This window comes from Anarhichas minor, unplaced genomic scaffold (genome assembly GCF_050575085.1).
Source record: "Anarhichas minor isolate MPS153535 unplaced genomic scaffold, ASM5057508v1 ptg000037l, whole genome shotgun sequence".
Lineage (NCBI taxonomy): Eukaryota > Metazoa > Chordata > Actinopteri > Perciformes > Anarhichadidae > Anarhichas > Anarhichas minor.
Window position 1 is genome coordinate 3,910,015 of NW_027466483.1, and position 12,486 is coordinate 3,922,500.

Consider the following 12,486-nt stretch of genomic DNA (forward strand, 5'->3'; position numbering starts at 1 on the left):
ACATGCTATTCAAGCTAAGTAGTCAGGTCGGGCCTGGAGTCGTCGTCCCATTGCACGCAGCAACAAAAATGTGGGTCAGCATTTTTTTCCTCCCGCGGCTTTTCCTCTCCCTGCATCTCAGTTTCCTTCATAGAACAATGAGTCGGCCTTTTTTTTTTTCTCTCTCTCCCAAGACAGTAGGACTGTAGTGAGAACTGGCATTATTCAGGGTGTGATATGAAGTTGAACTCGGTGACCTCACATCTTCCACCTCTTCTCTTATAAACCATTTCAATAATCAAGAGCATTGATTGTTCAGACTGGAAAGGAAGAAGGGAGCCGATCGATGAGGACACGAGGGAAAGGTTCAACAACAACTTCATGCTCTTCCTGTCAACAGCCTTCTTTCACTGTTCTTTTTTTTTGGGGGGGGCAAAATGTCTTACTCAGCTTTGGCCTAGTGTTCTAGTTTTACCGGAAACGACGGTGAGAAAGAGAAGCCAAGCTGGAGAGATGTCTGCAACTGTTTGTCTAAAGTGGAACACCACAGCTATAAATAAACTACAGTAAAAAAGCACTGACAGTTGATATACTGTTACATTTGAAGTTTTTAAGAGTATTCTAATGAAAAAAAAATGGAAGAGAAGATAACTCTGGGAAATGTACCGCACACCGCTGACCAGTAGCAAAACGCACGAGACAGATTTATGATCAGCGTCTGCTTTAATACTTTGTCCACTGTGTTCCAAGTGAGTTTGTGCGCGCTCCAATGTAGGTGACAAACGAATCACAGCAGGGCTTCTTCCCTCCATTCTGCTTCACGGGTCAGACCAGCAGGCAGCAGATCCGCAGATCCCTTTCCTCTTCCTCAAACTCCTGGATGGAATGTCAGGAAGGCAAGGTAATGACGGGTAGGTGGAGAGTGTGTGTTCATCCGTGTGTGCTATACTGGAGTGTATGCATGTTAGGCCTGCTTTATGGAAACTGACATTGCGATATATTTTTGTGCTGCGATATAAGATACAGGACTATTCGTCCTACATATTGACGGCTACAAAATCAAATGCATCCATCTGGTGCACCTAGAGACTTTTCATTATCTTCCCAAAAGAAGCGTGGGCCGTCCGGACCTAAAATATGTTGTTTATCTCTGGCTTAAAAAAGGTGTAAAAGGACCGGATAGAAAAATGAGGCTTCCATTTGCTTTTTGCGGCTCCTGCTTCCTACTGAGGGGGGAGAGATAAAGAATGCACAAAATTTCCTGCCTCGCGGCGCTGCGTTTCCACAAACATCGCCCGGTTTATGTACCGAGGCCTGTCGTCAGGGCAACCTGGCAGCGAATCGGGGCCCAGCACAAGAGCGGTGGAAGGAAGGGGAAGAGTGGGAGAGGCAAGGCTTGGAACAGGCTTAAAGCAATTCTCAAAAATGTGTTTTTTTCACTTTTTAAAGCAAGATGATGCAGATGAGATACTATATATCAAATATCTTCCTGCTTTAACTTTTTTCAATTTGGAGTATGTACATCATGCTGTTACTGTGTTGCAGACCGTTTACAATCATGGCAATAGCATATAATTTAATAGATGCTTTTAACAGGAGGTCCAAAGCACATGCGCTCACTGGAGTACACTAGAAAATCTCTCAACTAATTGGATTTGTGCTCATTATTTCAGCAATATTTCATCAAGGCCTTTAACTTGATAAACACAGCTCATCTTCTGTCCAAAGTTCCACTCCTCTCTGGCTCTTGCTATCCGACAACCGCTTTATAAAAAGGATCCCATCCATTTTAAAAGCTCAAATCCGTCCCTTTGTAATAGCACCAATCACTCTGGCAATGAATTGTGCATTTAAGGGATTTTGTTTGTCAGCGCAGCAGGATAGCGGACGCGTGCATGGTTGATACAGCGGCATTAAAATGTCTGCACCGAGGATCCAATCTGTCAGCCTAATTCCTCTAATCCACCCCCCCCCGGCGCTAACATCAATCCCAGTAGATGTGGTCAAGGGCAAGGTTACAGTCTGGTAGCATCACTGCTACTCCGCTGATCCCCCCCCCCCCCCCCCCCCCATTTCTCCTCTTCCTATCGCTCTCTGCCGATCACGAATGTCCATCAGCCTCCTCACGGTTCATGGCACACACATCCCTGCGGCTGCTGGACAATGTGAAGGTAGGGGGTGAAGGGGAGGGGGGTTTGTGATGATGAGGAGGGATTGGTCTTCTAAAAAGCCATTTGCTAGATGGATCACTGCCTGAAGAAATATTGCAGATGCCGCTGCATGAAAATTTGCAGATAGAGGAAATTGGCCTCCAGTAACTTTAACTCCAGCCAATTCCTGCGCGGCTGAAACAGTTGGATTGTTTGGCGCACACACAGCAATGGCTTGTGGGTTCTCTCTCCATCACTCCATTGCTGACTGGACGAACCTTTCAACAGCACATGCACACATTCTTGCGGAGCTTTTAGCTTTCTGGATCTGTATTTCTCCCATATTCTGACACTTGAAGAATTCAACTCTTATCCTTTCACCAGCCCACCGGTGATGGCAACCACAGTCAAAATCAGTGCCGACAAGTTAGGCGAGAGCTACGTGACCACAGTACTTGCATCACACGCCATTTGGCATGGTCGGCAATGGTGCTTCAAAACGAGAGGAAGATGCGCCCCGCTTCGTGTTTCCAACCTGGTGTGATCTCACACAAGTGCACAAACAAGTTTGCCCTGACCCATAAACAAATATAAACAACCCCTTATAAACACAATGCGAGTGGATACCGAAGCGACCAAAAATAATAGTTGCTAGGACATGGCTGGGTCATTTGAGTTCCCCTTGCTGGATCCCGTCGTCTGTTTACACCAGCACTTCCTGAATGCTGATGGCAGATAGTCCCCTGGTTTATACAAGTGGAAAAACAGCACACTGCTCCTAGAAGCTGTTGCACGACGCAAAGTTGGAAGAGGGAGGGGAGATCAGTATCCTGGTAACCAAGGAAACAATACCAAGGAGGTCATCTGACGTCCACATGTGATATTTACCACGAGGGAGTAATGGAGTGTACATCAGAGGAGTGTGGCAACTGTTTTAACAGGCTTTGAAACTGTGCGAAGGACTCAGTTTATCACACGGCACAAATAAACGCTTCACCTTTCAACTGGCCATTTGAAGTGCAGCGCTAACGCAAAAAACCTGAGCGAGATCAATCTGCCTCTCCGGAGGGATAAAAAGGCCCCATTTCAACAAGCCTCTCCTGAGACAGGCCCCTATTCATACGGCCTCTGAATGCTTTAGTTGTTACCAACCACGCGGTTTGTCACTTGGCAAAAAGGAGTTTTTGAAAAGAACTTGCCGGGGATGAAGGATCTATGGCTCGGCTCCACCGTTCAGGCGGAGTTGGTCTGTTTAGCCGCTCAAAAAAAAAAAAAGACGGAACCGTTTCTTACCTCTTCCGGATCCTTCAACTGCATTTAGCCATCCATCTCAAAGCCCAAACACAATGAGATGACAGTTAGCTCAGATGTTGCATTAGGGGCTGGGAAGAAGACAGTAAAAGTGCCTGTCAGGCTTTCGATTCTACTTAAGAGCTTTGAACTTTATAAAGTCATTACATGATTGGAAAGAAATGCATGGGAAGATGTAAGAGCCAAATTTAGTAATCCAAAGGTCTTAGCAAGAATTACGACGGTGTTGAGCTTAAAAAAATGTTTTACTGCTTGGTAATCACTCTTTGGTTTTAAACAAAGTGAGATCACTGGGGAGGTTTTGTGTTTGAAGCATGATTTTTCTTCCTTGGGTCAAACTATTTATGGTTGTTGGCTTCCATGCAGATGAGGTTAGGTCAAGAATATTACAACGGATTAGAGGGGTGATTGGGATGCAGCTACATCTTAAATCTGGTTAAGATGCTCCAGCCTTAAATCACTTCGATAAAACACATTAGTTATGCCAGCAAAGTGAATTACAGTTACCTAAATTGAATCGAGGTTGGAGGTGGGAGGCTTGGGTACCTGATGGCCTGTCTTATCTTCGGTAAAGAATTACAGGCCGTTCATGTGCTGGTCAGTATAGGCAAGGCAAGTTTATTTTTATAGCACATTTCAGCAACAAGGCAATTCAAAGTGCTTCACATAAAACCATTAAAAGCATCAAAACAAGGCAAAAGACTATGGAGTCAAACACAAGCAAGGCATTGTGGAATCGCAAACCTGAGAACTTGCAGTGACACTACTGCCGTAATACGTGAGAATGACACAAAACCTGTATTTCAGGGGAATCCCATGAATCAGACAATAAAACGGTATCCAAATGTGAAAGTGGAAGCAAATAAATGCCAGTGGCAACTGAATGCATTGAAAGGAAAATTGGAATTTACAATCTAAATATAGAAAAGCCACTAAGTTAAGTTTAATGAGGTAATTCCCTCAGCCAATTGACATGCACTGTACATGAACCAGAACATTCAGTCTCATTAGCAAAACTGCAAAGCTAGAAACTTTACCTATCTCGGGTTCAATATCCAGCTTTGGAGCCAACATATTCTGCAAGAGTAGCCAAAGTAAACCCACCACAGCCTGGCCCATTCTAAAAAAAAAAGAAATCTCAGCCCTCCCTCCCCGTCTCAAGTGATTCATTGGTAGGGAGTGCTGTTTTGCCAGGCTTCTTTATTGCTGTGCTGAAAAGCCTGAAGGATCTCCCCTCTTCTGAAAAGATAAACTGTGTTGTTGGGCCTGACTATAAGAGAAGGGGGTCTGGTCATACATACAGCTTAGACAAGTCATTTGGGACAACTGCTACCGCTAGCGGCTGCCGGGGGGGGGGGGGGGGGGGGGAAGGGGCTCGGAGTGGTGGTAGCGCTCAGCCTCTCAGAGTCTGGAGGACCCCAAGGGAAAAGCCGGTCCAGAGAGCGGGGGACTCTCACGGATTGTCGAGAAACTTTCCCACAATCAAACACACAAACAGAGCACAAACAGGGCAGCGAAAAGGACCCCTGTCCACCAAGGAGACGGAGGGAGGGACTGAAAGAGGCGGAAGATCTGATCGTTACAACACAGCCCAAAGAAGTGAATGCTATGCCACATCTCTGGTGAAAATGCCCCTCGCGGTGAATGCACTCTATAGGCAAACACTGTCCTGTGAAGGCTATTCAGTGGACTTCAGTCTTCCAGGAATGTTTAACCAGCAAGTAACCTTAAGTACATTTCAGAAACTCGGAGGGCTGGAATGGGCCTCCACCAGATGATTTGGCCAAACCCACACAGTTCATTGGTAAATGACCTCATTAAGGTAATCTGTCTTCAGCACAATCCACCGCTACAAATACCATCTGCTAGACATTAAATGGGGTGTCAGGCCACTGAGGACATCTGGATTGCTAGCGGTGAGGTGAGGCTAATTTAGGGAGCATTTGATCCTGGGAAACAAACTATGAAAGATAAAAACTCAAGGGCAGACGGTCCGGGCCAAATGATTTGTCCTCAGTTTGGCAACGTGGAGCAAATCGACGTTTGCAAGCTGAGGAAATTCTTAGTTCAAAAGATGAGAAACTGGGTGAACTTTGTTGTTAAAGCAAAACAAAGCCACATGACTCCAGATAGATTTTCGAACACCGTTGGCTACCCAACCCGACATGTCAAAATAATTAAATATCAAGCACATACTGACCAGCTCTTTGTAAACACAATCTAATTCCTAGAGGGCCAGCCAGGCAGTTGGGCCGGGTCACAGTGCAAAGGTCACCTTTCACATTTAACAATGTGTTGAGTCTACTCTCAACAAAAACATAGGGTTGACGATCATTTTACACAGCTATTTTTCACAATTCCTTATTGCAGACCGACCAAAAACTTAAAGTGTCAGGGCCTTAAATCCTTTGGGGATACACCAGGATGTTGCAAAATCAGTACACTGCTGAGGGAGCTGACAGCTTTGTGTTTCCAGTCTTCAGGCATGTATCCCACTGTCTTTGACCCGAGCCATTCTTCTCCAGGGTGGTTGAGGTCCTTCTCCTGAAAATCTAAAGGTTACATCTTGAGAAAATGTGGCATGTAAGCCTCATTTCATTGGTCAGCAGAAGTCCTCAAACTTCCTTTTATAGAAGTAACCCCCCGAGCTGGATATCACGGCCATTATAAATAAGAAGCTGGAATGCAGAAGGGGAAAAAATAAACATCCAGGCCGCTCCGTTATCTCCACCCAGCTGTGCCGTTTAGAGGCCAATCCTTGGCGATGATGTCATGCTGGCATTGCATTACTGTTAAAATAGGTTTCCTGTAATTTTGTTAGGACACCAATTCATTCAAGGAAAGGCAAGCGAACTCTACTAAATGCAGTACCTTGAATTAAGCTAATATAACCTCAAAGATTGTATATTGTAGAGAGTAAGATTTCATGTCTTGTTCGATAACAAAGCAGGTGTAGGTGCTATATAAATACTGTGAATGTATTAAATCGCTCAATCAACTAAGAAACACATACAACCCGTATTCAGAGACAGTGCAGTCAGGATTTCAATAAGATTGTGATGTCACAACTATACAATCACCGGTAGAAGTGCCGCTAAACTCTTTGTAGTTGACACACACAGAGTCCCCGACTGCATGGACGACATGAAGATGGCGACAGCACAGATGCGAAAGACCAGAAAAAGCTGACCAATCAGAGACTGGGCTTTTGCAGGAAGGGTTCTTAAAGAGACATGCCCTTAAACAGTTTTTTTTAACATGTTCTAATAGAAAACCAAAACACATGCATGAACCTGAAAATGAGCATGATAAGTCTCCTTTCACTGAAATTGCTCAACAAAGCAGCAACTGCAATTAATTGCAAATGCCCCATGGTGAAGCTATCGGTCAATTAACTCACACATTCACACACATCAACTTGAATGTGAATACAGGCATCACTGTGGAAGTCCACCATACGTGGATGAGTGCAGGTGGTTATTAGTGGTTCAAACACTAGTGGTTAGTTATGTCCACTGGATGGTCTGTACAGACCACAATGTCAAAACAGAAACATCCAAGAAACCAAAAATTGTGTGAAGTAAAGGTCAACCGGATTTTTAAAGGGCGATATAATAAAGTTAGTTTTGAGCATTATAAAAAAGCCAAATAATGGGCCGATAACAGGAGTTGATCACATGCACACAGATCAGCAAAAGTGGCCCAGCATATTTCAGCATAAATTACCAATAAAGCTCTTATATAAAGTTAACTTTCATTGACATATATCTCAGGTTACATTGACTTCATGTATGGAGCTATGTATAATGGTGATGTACATCCCTCCGTGACTGATGGCGGCTGCGCAGCCATCGGCCACTAACGGAGCCCAGTTGAGCCAATAACGATGGTCCAATTGGCGCCAATAATCGGCCAAACCGATTAATCGGTCCACCTCTTGTTTTTAAGGGCACTTAAATGAGTAAACCTCAAGGTGGTAGGGTAATGTTGGATTCAGGTTTTTGAGGAGGACCGAGGAGCAGGGGCAGACGGAGGACCATCTCCAGGTGCAGCCTCTCAAGCTAATTTCAGAGGCAAAGTGAATCGGAGATGCAGAGGTGAGGGGGAAACCTGCAGCCGAGAGAATATGTGGGACTGACGCACTGGAGGTTTGATAAACGATTCCATATGTGCTCCAGATCCCATATGAAAGAGCTGCTTTGTGCTCAGCGAGGTAGCACGCGCACAGGTCCCAAGTGGGACCCCCCCCACCCTCACCTCCTTTTCCTCCCTTCCATCTACTGACAAAACCTATCTGGCCCTTTCCCGGTAGCTCGGGGTAATATTAGCCAAGCGTAGAGGGGCAGGAGCAAGGGGTTTGGATGCCCGAGTCTCGACCCTCAGTCCGACAGTGTATTTTGACGGGGGCTAATTACCTGTGACTACATAGAGACAGGGAGGGGCGAAACAACCATTGCATTGAGTTAGTTGTCTGGGAGGGTAGAGAGGGTAAAGGGGACCATGGTTGGGAATGAGGAGGGTGAGGTTGGGGACAGGGAGATGTCAAGAAGTGAAGACATATTAGGATATTCTCAACCTCCATTACCCCCAATGCTAAATCATTCCCAGTGATGGTGGAATAATTCCTCAAGACATTGAAGAGGCAATCGTACACGAGCACCTGCTCCCCTTGTGTACAGCCCTGATATGACTTAACCAATCATGCGGCCATCACACACACTTAATGCAAAATACTACCTTTACTGTAGCCATGAGCTTCCCTCCGCAGTTTAAGAACAATGCACGGTGAACCCAAGACTTAAATCGCCTCTAATTTATACAACATGTCTAATCAGGTAGTCAAGGCAGCGAGCTACTGTTTCCAAAAACACCACAGCGGCGAGAGAGCACAAAAGCCTGGCTAACACTGACACATTGTGCAGAGCTGCAGGAACAGAACTTGAGGTGTCTATCCTATGGAAAAGGGGTTTCTGAGATTTTAACCACGTTTTTTACATTTGGAGCGTGTGTGTGTGTGTCTGGTGAGACAGACAGGAAATTAGACTATACTATACTATACTATACTATACTATACTATACTATACTATAGGGACAGATTGAGGAGGAGGAAAAAGAAGAAGGAGGGGCGGCGGAAGGATGCAAAGTGTCTTGCACCGTTTTGTTAAATAGATCCATTGGACGTTGTTTTTTACATGCAACTAGGGTGAATAGGTTCACTGTTGCATAGCTTTACATACATACAATAACTAGACTGCAGAGTGATGCGAAGAGCAGAAAGAGAAAGTAAATCTTGGAGATGTACAGATGATTGAGGAGAGGTGCCAGCAAATGTACATTAAGACCATATCAGCGCTGCTGCACAGTTGGATAAGCCTCATGCTGATCTGATGCCAAGGGTCTCTGGCATACTGGGGCAGTCCTGCCATATCGCAGTTCCTCTTCGACTCAGGTTCCCCACAGCCTCGCTACTGTGCAGGAGAACCAGACCAGAGGCCATTGCAACCACCCATCAGCAAAGCCCTGGACAATGAGCCCCTAAGGTCAGGACCTGTTCTACAAAAAGACGAGATGGGGAAATTACTTGAGGTAAAAAAAAAAAGCTATTTATTATCTAATTTTAAAAGAAATATTTCAACCTCAAATAAGTATGTTCAAATCTGTATCTGACCTAGCATCCCCAATAAAGAGAAAGGTCTAGAGTCCAAAATGTAAACTGTTCCATGTTTTTTTTCTTTCCAAAATCAATTCTAGTTATTTAAAAAGATGCCAGCCAACTCAGGTCTATGATACAGGTGCTTTCATAGCGACATTAGATTCTTCAGAGGTGTGCTTCGGGTGTAAAAAAATGGTTGCTCCTTGCTGCAAAAACAAATCAGCGAAACAAACCGGTTTCACTTTTTTGCATATGTGCTCGTAAATGACAGGTGAAGTTCAGGGAGGTGGACCGGGGGGGGGGGGGGGGGGGGGTTATAACCACTTGTGACTGGTGGTGGGGGATGCAACACTGTGTCTGGTACAGGATTATGCCAACGCAGCTAATTACTCCCAGACTTCTTCGCTCTATTCGAGACGGTTAGAGTTAGGCCAGGCTGCTAGCCTATCCACCGCTCAGGCAGCAGAGTGGGCTGGAGCAGAGACCGGCGTTGTGCGTTCACCGCTGCCGCTCGGTGTGTCGGCGAAGCAAAATAAGTGCTGGCCAACTTCTTAGGATGCAACTTTTATGAGGCCAGACTGGGGTGGAGCCACCGACTTCAAATGCTCGTTGATGAATTGCAATGGTGTCTGAGCTTTCTACGCGATCCGGATCTGCTGCATACTGATTTATTAATAGTCACATTTGGACCTCTTACAATCCAAATCCTGAGTGCCTCTGACAGATTGTACAACTAATCAGCGGATTGGCTGCAGATGTGTGTTTACAGTGAAGGCTGCACAAAAGATGCCCAAGATCTGAGCAGCGTAGCCTCAGCTCCTAGCACCCGTTCTGCCAGCCAGGCCAAATTCTCACCTTACGGCCCCAACGGGCAAGAGCAGTTTGCCATCCAAAACATCTGGCCCCGGTGGAAGCAAGTCAACATCTGCATCGGTGGCTGGTTGAGAACAATGGCCCTGCTCGCCACCCTTTTTACTTGTGGCAGAGGAGTTTTGACTGGACGCACACCGCAGCCGCCGCGATATCCGGTGACACACACAGCCGCCCTGAGCTGAGCGAGGCTTCCGGCCATCCCTCCGCCACAGAAACACACCACCAACAGTTCTACTTCTTCTTCCCTCCGCTCAGTCAGCAAGGGGCACAGCCAGAGACAGAACCCCTCGGCCCAGCGACCTTGTTGCTTTTGGACGTCACGCATATTTTTCTTCCCTCCCTCCCTTACTGAGAGCATGCAGGTAGCCGGACAGGAGATCATGCGGCGTAATCAACAGTGGACCTAAAAATACTCCAGCCAAATTGCTGCAACAGCTGTCTTCGCCTTGGGAGTAAACAGACAAACATTCCTGTTTCATCAGTGGCAGGCTGTCAGGGCCTGCAAGGCCTTCTCTGCTGGCCTAAACAGAATCACAAAGTTATATCTATTTTATAATTTAATATTTTTTCTTAAATACACTACATGCATTATAATTTATAAAAATATTTTTCCCATTATCTTATCTTCTCATTGCACAGCTACTGTCTTCCTCAGTTGCTCTGCTTCCAGTGCAGCTTGTTTTAAGTAGAGCTTTCATCCAATCAGATTTCACCTCTGTGTCTCTACGTAAGAAGAGAGGCAGAGGCCTGCAGAGTCTCAGGTGCATCCAGTGCAGATTAAAGTAAATGGAGACGATATTGTTGATTGTCATAGTGTTCAACCAATCAGATCTTTAGTTTGACATGTTGGGCGTATTCTTTGACGTATCAGAGCCTGCGAGCCGGCCTATAATGACATCAGCATTACATGCCGCTCAGTGTCCATGTGTAGCTGTGCAGAGTGTGCTGTGATTGGTCAGTGGGCGAGCACGTGACTATCGTGAAACGAAACTTAACAGCAGAGGCTGTCGGGTAGTGAATCACATCATGTGATGCAGCTCAGCCAATCAAATATGGGCATTCTGACCCTAGTAAAATGTAGCACACACCATGACACAGGGGGCTGAGACAAGGAAAGACATTGCAGAGCAGTACGTTCAACGTTCAAGTTGTGAAAGTAAAATCCTATGATAATCTCTTTGGCTTGCGGCTTGTCATTAAGGAATGACAGTGGATCCCACAGCCAGACCAGTTGAGAACATTATATTTTCCTGAATTTAGGCTTTTGCATTTTCTAAATACATTATTCAAACGACTCCTACCGAACGGTTTAATATGAAGATGTACATAGTTACAGCCTTAAAAATGAATAATAGCTGTGGCGCCATAATGTGGTTATAAGGTGGTATTTCAGCTGCAGGACAGCAGTGAAGGCCCAGGTATAAAATGCACGGCCAGCCACTGTGTTTCATATTGTGTGATTTTGCATGTGTGAAGCTGAACCTGTGAAAAACGCTTAAAGCCCCCCCCCCCCCCCACCTAAGTGTCCAAGCATTTCCCTTTCTCCCCCCCCCCCTAATTATAAATCAAGACTAGAAATCTTGAACTTTTACCGATCACATTGTCCAGGTCGTTTTTTGTTAAATGCAGAGAGCGACGAGGAGACACCTGTTTTCTGTTACAGAGAGCAATATTTGGACATGGCTGATGGTGTCTGGGTGGAAACGTGAAAGGCTGCTGGAGCCACATTTAGCTCAAGAGGGATGGCTGCCCGCTGCAAGCATAGCCACCACAAGTCATTCATCCTGGTACTGAGTCTGAAAGGCATTTACTCCAACAACAAAATAATCTCCAAATATCTGACACCATTCCTGGTTAATTTCCATATATATATATATATATATATATTTCAATATATATATATATATATATATATATATATATATATTTCAATATATATATATATATATATATATATATATATTTCAATATATATATATATATATATATATATATATATATATTTCAATATATATATATATATATATATATATATATATTTCAATATATATATATATATATATATATATATATATATATATATATATATATATATATATATATATATATATATATATATATATATATATATATATATTAGTGCTGGGCAAGTTAATGTGTTATTATCGCGTTAAAGCATTCATTAATTAACACCGGCAATTATTTTATCGCAGTTTTTTATTATTATTATTATTATTAAGCGGACATTTTTAACACAAGAACCGGGCAGCGAGCGGTGAACAGCTGTGTTTGTGTGGTGTCACTTCCTTCTGCTGCTGCCGCCCCCCCCGGGTGACACGCCTGGTCCGGAACCACCCTTCACTCCGTTACCATCGGTCCTTCCTGTCTCATTACAGGATCAAACGTGACAATATTAAAATACATATTGTCGTGTTTTTAAATGAACATATAAGCACGTGAGAACAAACTGCTCTTAACTGCAACCCTTTATTAGCATAACTTCCACATGCACGTTACTGC

The 12,486-nt window shown here is 44.4% G+C and overlaps 1 protein-coding gene across 4 annotated transcripts in view; it reads right to left on the reverse strand.

Moving 5' to 3' along the window:
• Positions 1–12,486, reverse strand: part of daam2 (dishevelled associated activator of morphogenesis 2) — a 120,401-nt gene that overhangs the window by 106,333 nt on the left and 1,582 nt on the right. The window lies entirely within an intron of this gene.